Source organism: Orbicella faveolata, unplaced genomic scaffold (assembly GCF_042242905.1).
Source record: "Orbicella faveolata isolate gen_17 unplaced genomic scaffold, um_ofav_v1 contig_13, whole genome shotgun sequence".
NCBI lineage: Eukaryota > Metazoa > Cnidaria > Anthozoa > Scleractinia > Merulinidae > Orbicella > Orbicella faveolata.
The window spans coordinates 13900451-13911810 of NW_028301540.1; the positions used below are offsets into that span (position 1 = coordinate 13900451).

The 11360-nt window shown below is 38.5% G+C and overlaps 2 pseudogenes; one reads left to right on the top strand and one right to left on the bottom strand.

Annotated features, from left to right (window-relative positions):
• The first annotated feature begins 267 nt into the window (after positions 1–267).
• Positions 268–3372, top strand: LOC149115121 (uncharacterized; annotated as a pseudogene).
• Positions 3373–9364: 5992 nt separating this feature from the next.
• Positions 9365–11360, bottom strand: LOC110067262 (adenosine receptor A2a-like; annotated as a pseudogene).

Here is an 11360-nt window from a genome sequence, read left to right on the forward strand (position 1 = left end):
CGTCTTACCACTCAAATGCTGGCAGTTGTTGTATATTTTAATCAACCCTCTTCCCTTACGATTGCCTCGCTCTTCATCTTAAGTTTTCAGTGGATAGGATTTTATAGTCTTAAGAGCATGTCCACCAGAGGACCAGGCAGAGGTGATACATGCCATCTCACCGATTTCAGTGAAACTTGGCCAGATTGAAGGGCATACCCAATAACTCAAAAAGCCAAAACGGTTTCAAAATTGCAATATTCCGGGGGGAGTTACACCACCCCCCTACTTTTTTCACATCAATTTCTTTAAATACTACACTAAATGGGGGTAAAAGTAGGGGGCTCTTAAACCTGAGCAATTCATCCAATTCAATTGTAGCTATACATGAGCGTAGATTAGTCCTACATGAGTTATGTACGGGAGTTTCATGTAATTTGATTGATTACCTGTCAATCAATGTAAGCTAATAACTACCCATGTAAAATGGCATAGCAAAGTATGGTGATTTTGAGGCCAAATATCTCCTGTGGCCAAGTCCCTCCCAAAGAGATATCTATACCACGGTTCAGTTCCACCTTTGGTCTGTACGAATTATCAAAAAAATTTTTGGGACCTGCCATTTTTTGTTCGCAGATCGAGCTCAAACCCTGCACATCTTGCACAAGATTTTAGTTTAATGACTGACATCGTAAAAGTTCCTGCATAAACCGCACCCGTAGATTAGCCATAACCCCAAGATGGAAGCTCAAATATTGAAAAGCAACGTAAAGACAATAAAGTTTGAAGATCCAGTGAAGTTCTAATCGGTATAAAAACAAAGACAACCAAGTGCGGTTTCAGAACACTGATACAGCGGCTGTTGCGAGCCTTCAAATGCATTTAAAAGTCTTTAGATAACAAATTTTCACTTGTTATACCTTCTCGTCTTCCTAATTCACTCTTCTTAAACTTGAGATTATCTCTTGATAACATTATCGCTTCGCCGGAACACTCCATGACATTAAACTTCGTACACCATATCGAAACGATACGAATTAGTGCTTAGTAGCCAAGCTTTGAAATGTGGAGAGGAGTCTGGGCATCACAACGCGTAATAGAGGGGCTACGACAAAACACTGACCCCTGGTCAACTGACCCCCTACTTAACCCCCTTACCGACCCCCTCAAAAATTCACTGGAAACAATAATTAAAGAAAAATATACATTAAGGCCGACTTACCCAAGGAAAAAATTATTTTTCAATACCGCACAGTGTTATTACGCATACATAACGTGTATGAGCCGAGCGATAATTTTCACGTGCGTTATATTGTTTGCAGGTTCACTGAGAGACTTGAGAACATCACAGCATAAAACGAAAAAAAATGTTAGCATTTCCCCAAAACATTTGCGTTTCTGACGGGCAAAAAAATTGTTGAAAGGGGGAAATAAATGACTATTCCTACTGTAAACATTTTCACTGATGCGCCGAGGTTTCTTGCTTTGTTTACTTTTTGGCGCAAAGATAATTATCTGGCGTCACGAAATATCCCAGTTCATGTTTCACCGAGGTTTTTGAATAGTAAGTTCAAGAACAATTTCATGACCCTGAACTTGGAAAAAAGAAATTAACCCGACATTCCCTGAAAAAAATTCAGAAAACTATTACTGCAATAAGCCGAGACAGAAAATTACGGACATTCATAGTTACTGTCCATTTTCAGCTTAAATAAAACACTTCCTCGCCTTGTTTATTTCAAAGTACCTTTCCTTTTTCTTTTTAACAGCATTTCTTAACGACTATTATTAAATATATTTTTGTGAAATTGTTCTTGAACTTATTGTTTAAAAACTTCAGCGAAACATGAACTGTGATGTTTCGTGCGCCAAATGATTACGTCTACACTGAAAAGTAAACAACTTTGTCTGCGATTGTAAGTGGGACCTTCGCACAACAAAGTCATTTTCTTCGTGACCTTTACGTTGTGAAAACAATGTCTAATCTTTCCTGTTCCTTTGCCTCGCACTGTGACTCTCACTGCGATATTTCATCCCAAGGAAACGAGCTTCTTCCTCTGAGCTCTTGCTAGAGATATAAGTGCTCATCTTCGACAAATCTCTGTATCCCAAACAAGTGTCTCTTCTGAGAAAGAACTAATTCTTGCACGCGTGGGGTTGTTTGATGAAGGCGGCCGTGACTTCACAATTTGTCCAAAACACCGGGATTAGTTAGGCGTCAAGTTCAAGGCCTTGATAAGATGTCAGCATCCACTCCATGGAAATCGTAAGGGTAAGAGGGAGAGGGGTGTTAACCTGCGAATGTCAAAGGAAATCAAGAGTAAATGGAATGTTGTTGTCCCCGTTGGAGCAGGTAAACTGCTTTGTCTCTTTATCTTCGAATCCAGCTATAGTACGAATTCCTACCTTGATTTGTTTTCAAGAATTATAAGCTCGATTACCAGTCGGTGTTCGAGAAAGCGGAGAAAATCTGGCCTTACAAATAAATGATGTCATATTCTATGAACACAGGTATTTGTAGAATTTGTCGTGGGAAACATCAAGCTGCCATGAAATTCGTAGCAAATGCTTCACCGCCCCAGGAGCAGAGAGAGGAACAAAGTTCAGCAGACCTACCCATGGAGAAGTCTGACAGCACCATTGTTGATCCACAAGCGCACGTGCGATTCTTGTTACCACCGGAAGAACCATCAGGTGAGTTATTACACATGTGTACTCAGTTATCTATTAGTTTGTTATGGTAACACAAGAGTATTTTATACGTAGATACGGTTCCAAGAGATTTTCGAGTCGATTTTTGAAAGGAGAGTTTTGAAGAGGCAGATGAGGAATACATGCCTTTGGTTACACAGCTCATTAACTGCAGAAGAGATGAGTATATGCCCAATTAGCGTTAAAATATTTAATATTTGAGAATTATAATGCACTGTTGATCCTTTTTGATAAAGTTATTAGCATTGTAAATAATTATCATTATTAGTTCTTCTAGTTTAGCTGCGACTGCTATCACTTTTACAGCAACATTTATCCATTGGATTATCCAACTACTCGTCTGTGTGAAGTTTTTCTCCTGCTGTAGTCGTTCAAAGATCTTGATGGTACGTAGTATCCCTCTAAAGTAAATAGGTGTCCTCTTGTGTGTTGTGATGCCCAGACTCCTCTCCACATTTCAAAGCTTGGCTACTAAGCACTAATTCGTATCGTTTCGATATGGTGTACGAAGTTTAATGTCATGGAGTGTTCCGGCGAAGCGATAATGTTATCAAGAGATAATCTCAAGTTTAAGAAGAGTGAATTAGGAAGACGAGAAGGTATAACAAGTGAAAATTTGTTTTCTAAAGACTTTTAAATGCATTTGAAGGCTCGCAACAGCCGCTGTATCAGTGTTCTGAAACCGCACTTGGTTGTCTTTGTCTCTCAGTGAACCTGCAAACAATATAACGCACGTGAAAATTATCGCTCGGCTCATACACGTTATGTATGCGTAATAACACTGTGCGGTATTGAAAAATAATTTTTTCCTTGGGTAAGTCGGCCTTAATGTATATTTTTCTTTAATTATTGTTTCCAGTGAATTTTTGAGGGGGTCGGTAAGGGGGTTAAGTAGGGGGTCAGTTGACCAGGGGTCAGTGTTTTGTCGTAGCCCCTCTATTACGCGTTGTGATGCCCAGACTCCTCTCCACATTTCAAAGCTTGGCTACTAAGCACTAATTCGTATCGTTTCGATATGGTGTACGAAGTTTAATGTCATGGAGTGTTCCGGCGAAGCGATAATGTTATCAAGAGATAATCTCAAGTTTAAGAAGAGTGAATTAGGAAGACGAGAAGGTATAACAAGTGAAAATTTGTTTTCTAAAGACTTTTAAATGCATTTGAAGGCTCGCAACAGCCGCTGTATCAGTGTTCTGAAACCGCACTTGGTTGTCTTTGTTTTTATACCGATTAGAACTTCACTGGATCTTCAAACTTTATTGTCTTTACGTTGCTTTTCAATATTTGAGCTTCCATCTTGGGGTTATGGCTAATCTACGGGTGCGGTTTATGCAGGAACTTTTACGATGTCAGTCATTAAACTAAAATCTTGTGCAAGATGTGCAGGGTTTGAGCTCGATCTGCGAACAAAAAATGGCAGGTCCCAAAAATTTTTTTGATAATTCGTACAGACCAAAGGTGGAACTGAAACTTGGTATAGATATCTCTTTGGGAGGGACTTGGCCACAGGAGATATTTGGCCTCAAAATCACCATACTTTGCTATGCCATTTTACATGGGTAGTTATTAGCTTACATTGATTGACAGGTAATCAATCAAATTACATGAAACTCCCGTACATAACTCATGTAGGACTAATCTACACTCATGTACAGCCACAATTGAATTGGATGAATTGCTCAGGTTTAAGAGCCCCCTACTTTTACCCTCATTTAGTGTAGTATTTAAAGAAATTTATGTGAAAAAAGTAGGGGGGTGGTGTAACTCCCCCCGGAAAATTGCAATTTTGAAACCGTTTTGGCTTTTTGAGTTATTGGGTATGCCCTTCAATCTGACCAAGTTTCACTGAAATCGGTGAGATGGCATGTATCACCTCTGCCTGGTCCTCTGGTGGACATGCTCTTAAGTTTCAGGTTTTGCTCTTGAGTATTGGCCATTGTTTCGGGTCTTTAACATTCAAGGTGCTGAAATACTTACCGCTTTTAACTGTTAACTTGTTACTTCTTTCTTAAAGGACATAAGAAAGGACGAAAACGTGAAATCTAAATCGCCGCCATTTTGAAAATAAAACGCTAGTTCCTAGGTTTTCCCGACGTTTTGTTAATCTTAGGGGTCGGATACCACCAACTAGAATCTGGTTACCGGTTACCGGTTACCGGTTAATAATTTTGAATTTCCTGCTTGTGTTACCCTCAAACTAACAGAACAGCTCTTTTGCTCGCTGCAATCTTAAAGAGAGTCGTTACAGTCAGCTAGCCCCTCGCGATTAGTTGTCGCTGAGTACTTGTTGATGAAAATGATAATTCCCGGCCCGCCAAGCTAATTAAAATCAGGACCAAGTGTCACTGTTTTTTTTCGACTTCAAGGATCTTTATTGAAGAGGTTTCACCGTCTGACCAGATAGACGTGCTCTCATGGATCGTCAAACGAGCTGTGTTTTAGATAATAGTTCAGCAGCGAAAAATAGACGTTAAGTAAAAAAAAACAGCCCAGGAAAGTCGTGTTGTCAAAGGAAGCGAATAGATTAAGAGAAGTCTATCACTCTCTCTTCTTCTTAGTGCAATAAAGGAAAAACGGAAAAGTGTCAATTGTCATTGATGATCTTATTCTAAGTTCCTCGGTCAAAGATGTGTCCCGACTTTCTTGAGAGCGAAACACTTTTCGCTGAAATTTGATTACGCCTAATCGCATTATTCCAGTTATTTATTAAATCCATTTTGAAATCACTTACTGTAAAGAAAATAATAAATAAAAAATAAAATTAAATAATGATACGCATCAGACCAATAAAAGTATAATTTGCGGCAACATGAACACGGAGCGAGCCTATTAAAAGGCAAGCGCACGCCATCTTTGAAGCCCTTTGTTGACTTTTTTCTATGATAGTGGAAAGCCGAAGTAACGGTCGCATAACAGTAGAAATCGGGAAGATATAGCTTTTTTTGTACTAAAAACAACGGCGTCATTTACGTACAATAAAACATGGTAAATAATGAAAATACAGAGAAAAACAGACTTTTATTAACCCTAGGGTTGTAAGATCCGAACGAAAACGATGAATTCTCTTCGTCCGTTACGAGAAAGCCTGCGATCAACAAGTTATGTTTCCATTTATCTGAACATGCCGAGAACGAAAGCAATTCTCGTAAGAGGTGATTTTGGTGGGATTTTCAAAATGTATTCAGATTTATGAGCGTTATGATCGTGAAAACAAAATGCAAATTGAACAATTGCTTTACAATTGATTACAATTTCCTCAAAATGTTCGATATTCAGAACAGAGAAATTCGAAACAAGAAGCGCTACGAAGAAAACAAAGAGAACTTGAAAAATGGCAACGTTAGTTTTCGCCTGAATATCGACGTTAGACGTTAGTTTAACGAACTGTTTATTAGCTCTAAGAAAACTGAATACGGGATCTTTGGAACTGCTATGAAACGCAATCAAATTAACTCTGCCAATCTTAGCGGTGTTTACTCAGGAGATCAAGTTCTTAACTGTAGGCCTTCTTATAAGTATTTAGTTGTCTACCTAGATCACTCTCTATCTTTTAAGAGTCCCTGTCCATAAAAATGGAAAATAACTCGGCAAGGGTCGAAAATTCGATTTCGCTCATATTTTTATGGTAGATAGGCTAGGGCATGACAAAAACTACTGGATAGTTTTTTTGGCAAAATATCCTTTTATTTTAAAGAAATATGCAAATTATCAAATTCCGTTAAAATCGTCATTTGACGCACCATTTTATTAAACAAGTCTGAGAGCCTCGCATGCAAAACCACATTATTCTTCCGTCTTTAGAACACTCAAATATTTTTGTGCAGTGCTTAAATGTGTACTGGGTTGATTTTAGGGAATGTTGCGTTATCTTTTTGGGTGCAAAATAATTAAATTTCGAAGACATGTATTTCATTCACTTTAAAGTACTTCGTGAATATAATTAATTTTCACCATGTGCGAAACCTTCAAATAGATCAAGCTTCTGGTGGTTGAATCGCAGAAGGATGGTCTACAGATTCCTGTAAAAATTTCTTTGGGCAAATGATTGTGAGCGACGCGAGAGCTTTTCAAAGTCCGTCAAAAATGCAAATATTTGACCATCCGTCGTCAAATTTCAATTTACGGGTTAGACGTATATTTTAGCATGCGCCACATGACTTGACCTATGTTAAGCTGAAGTAGACACAGAGCTGATAATTTCGAAATTTTCTAACCTTATTTGCTGTAAAAGACAGGTCCAAAGCCGATTTGACGTGTTTCTAGTCGATCTCTCACCATTCGTCGCACATAAAGCAGATGTTTGCTTTTGTTTACACAAGGTTAACGTCCGATGTACATCGCCTACTGTCAACCTATTATTGGTCGAATACTATGAATCTGTGACCATCTTTCTACGCATATGAACATCACTGCATCTAAGTCTAAAACGGTTAAGTCATTTATAGATAGTTGCTTGCTTTGCGCTGCGCCAAAATATTGCGTTTGATCGATTGCTGACCATTGCTGATAAGCGTGTCGGCACAGCACAATCTTACAGCCGTTATTGTTCGTCACGCAATGCTGTCACGGCATACGCTGCACATTTTGATCTAGTTTGTATAGAGTACTCTCAGGATAAGTGACGCAATTTAATCATTGTTCATCTGTTTTTTCATATATATAATAATATATGTGTATATTTATATAGTCATATTCTATAGCGTACGTGGCCTCGGTCCAAATCACGTTTGTTGTACGTTCTGATGTTTCAGACAACAGCTGATAAAGCTAGTGCCTGTACTCACTAGAATTTTAAGAAAATCGTCATAAAAAAATTATAGATTAATGAAGCAAGAACTAGCCGAAATAAAAATAGGAAATCACAACGTGTCTAATTCTAGAGAAAAACAAACTAAATTTAATTAGTAATTACGTGAGTAAATAGCCCTGGCCATGCCATTTTATTTGGCGTGTTTTGTTTGCTCAGTGGCGAGGCATTGGGATGTAACAGAAAATAGAGGACTGTTGTCAATACAGTCCAAAATTATCGTCGGTAAAATATTGTAAATAAAACACCCCATCATTTGGTCATTCCGATAAGGGTTTCATTATTGTCTTTACCCATATTAAGCGGCCACCCAAAATTTAAGAACTTTGTTTTGGAAAGGGCGATGGCAGATAAGAGTCTGAAATTGAAGGTGCATGACGAGTGATAATTCAACACACGTCTATCATGATTGTATTGAATTGACTCCATGTTCACCAAGAAATTTATAGCCCGATAGTGAAAAATTAAATATTCAAGGTACAACAACCTCTATATAAGCGGCTAGCCCCATTAAGCGGTCGCCACCCATTTCCCCGAGGGTAGCCCACTGTATTACATGTAGACCAAAAATAATTGCATAGCGCGAAAAGACCTAGGTATGAGTTTAGCGTTACAGTATTACGCAGGGGCATGTAGGTGGCGGTGGTCGAGTAAAAGATAACAACAGGGGCAATGGTAAATTACTCATTCTTTTCATTTCTTAATTTAATCTCTTCCTACTCAACACGATTGTGTGCTCCCAGTGATTCCAAGCCTTACGGAGCCTTACGTATTAGGATAGAAATTGTCCTACCCCTACCCCCTAAAATGGGATGACAGATTTGCGTGACGAACAAGGAACCGCTGCAAGCAGGGATTCAAGCCATCAAACCATGATGATCAAACGTAATATTTTGGTGTAGTGCAAAGCAAGCAACTATCTACGAATGACTTAGCCGTTTTTGACTTAGATGCAGTGGTGATCATATGCGTCGAACGAGGGTCACAGATTCATGGTATTCGACCGTCAAATAAGTTGACAGTTGGCGATGTACATCGGACGTTATGTAAACAAAAGCAAACTTCTGCTTTATGTGCGACGAATGGTGAGAGAAACACGTCAAATCGGCTTTGGACCTGCCTTTTACGGCAAATGAGGTTAGAAAATTTCGAAATTATCAGCTCTGTGTCTATTTCAACTTAACATAGGTCAAGTCATGTGGCGCATGCTAAAATATACGTCTAACCCGTAAATTGAAATTTGACGACGGATGGTCAAATATTTGCATTTTTGACGGACTTTGAAAAGCTCTCGCGTCGCTCACAATCATTTGCCCAAAGAAATTTTTACAGGAATCTGTAGACCATCCTTCTGCAATTCAACCACCAGAAACTTGGTCCATTTGAAGGTTTCGCACATGGTGAAAATTAATGGTGCGTCAAATGACGATTTTAACGGAATTTGGTAATTTGCATATTTCTTTGAAATAAAAGGATATTTTGCCAAAAAAACTATCCAGTAGTTTTTGTCATGCCCTAGCCTATCTACCATAAAAATATGAGCGAAATTGAATTTTCGACCCTTGCCGCGAAACTAAGAATTTGTCTGATTTTTACGGGCAGGCACTCTTAAGGAAGATGTCACCCGATTAAGGTATCTAGTCAGCTTGGCTTGTTAAGTAGGGTAAGAAACGGTCTCATGGTCCACGCAGCTGATGGCATCTTTACCGCTATGATACTTCCTAAGTTAGATTACTGTTGCGATTTTGTTTGGAACAACTGAGCACCTTCGAGGTATAATACATACAGAGCGGTTACAAGCGAGAGCTGCTAGAATTATTTTAAAGGAGAGTAGCCTTAGCCAAGAACATTTGTTACGACAATTAATTTTTTTGGAGAAGGAAATTACACACGCACATTGAATTAAACTGTATCGATTTCTGCGGCGACGTTATCCATTCCTTTAGTCAAATTTGAATAACCATGCATCAGTTTACAGCACCTACAGCTGGAGAGGTCATTCGAAACACAAACTGTCTCATTTCTTGCTGTCGCCAACAGTAAATCAGTGGATTGAGGAGAGAGTTCAACATTAAAAACGTAGTGATCCATAGTAGAGGATAAGCAAGGTCCAGTTCTGGAATATGCCACAAAATTGTTAAAGCGGCCACAGGCGAAAAGCATAACAAAACAGTGCCCACCACGTAAAAAATTGTCCTAAGCGTTTTTCTTTCTTTGGCAAATCTTTCCACCTCTTCTTGGGGTAGTTGCTGAGTTTTGATTTTCTTTTGCTGATGAACTGTTTCGTGGTATAAAATCGCGTAAGATGTCGCCATGAAAACCATGCAGGAAAATATCACAATGGATGTTATCACGTTGCCAATTTTCAGTGGCAACCCTTGAAATAACTTACTGACAAATGTCCGTCAAAAAATTGCACAACATAAAGTAAGAAACCACAACGCTGTTACTGCCACCTTAATGTTCTGTGCTGTAACGAGATACGAATACACTAAGGTATATTTGATGGCTATTAGCCTCTCACAAGTGACTAACATCAAATGGAGCGCCGACGAAAGAGTAACTACCCCTATAAAAAACACGTGAAGATCACGGACAATGTCATTGTTTATTCCACCGAGTAGCTGGGATGTTCTCCAGATAATAAAGGTTGGCTGGACAAGAAGACCAGTTAATACATCCGTTACCGCCAGGCAAGCGAGCAAGATGTTGGTGTAACTCTGTAGTCTTGTTTTTTTTTTCACGGCCATGATCACCAACACGTTAAGAACGACAGTAAAGGGACATGTGATGCCGTTAAAGATGATGGTGATAATATAACTAACCTCGACTGCGACATCTTTAGCGTCGCAATTCATGGTGATATTTGTTGAGGGTCGAGAAACGTTTGTAAGATTTAACACGGACATGACGAGAAGAGGAAGATGTATGAAGATATATGAAGATATATATGAAAAATGACAACCGTGTACAAACGATTTTGCAGATTTTATAAATGTGGTGCAGAATTTATATGTATGGTGCACGAAGGAAGTGGCTTAGCAGCATTTCTTAAAAGTAATTTCGGCGCCTTTGGTCTTTTTTTTTTTTTTTTGACAACTTCCGATAGTTTTTATGTGGTGTAGATTTATTTTGGTTTTAAGGAGAAGATTAGTAACATTTCATAAGTCCTCAACTTTTTATAAATCCTCAACTGTTCTGTGCCTTTCATTTTTGAAAAGCCGTCGACATCAATTTTGCCCAAGGGAAAATACTCAATTAAAAGAAGTATTTTCGTGTGCAACTTAAGTAGGATTATTTGCTTAGCAACACTAAAACCGTTACTGTAACGGATATTTTTTTCCGTCGTTTGGTTTGTGTGATGTGCAAGTGCTTTCATCCTTTCTTTTTAATAGCCGTCGACATTTATGTGGAATTTTCGTGTGGAACTTAATTAAGTAGGTTTGTTTACTTCAATTTGAAATATAGTGATTTCAATCAGTAATAAAAGCAGCAAGAAAATTGTTAAAATATTTTTTTTTCGTTTGTTTTCTGTGATAAGTTTGTTCCGTGCCTTTAATCCTTTCTTTAATTTTTAATAGCCGTTGCAAATGACAGTTTGATCTTTATTTGACTTCTTCGTATTCTCTTCCACTCCTTGTGGAACACAGGTCCACGGAAAATTCCCGCAATCCCGTTCTGTTTTGCACTTATTCTTCAATCTTCCTCCAGGTCTAGCCTGATTTGCCTGCCTTATACCAAATTTTCGTTCTACAAGATCCATAATTGAAATTTCGCCCGTTTTACCAAGTTAGCCAAACGTAAAAAAATGATACTTTTGTTTACTTTCCCTGGAAAATTAATCTTAGTGACTTGAATAATA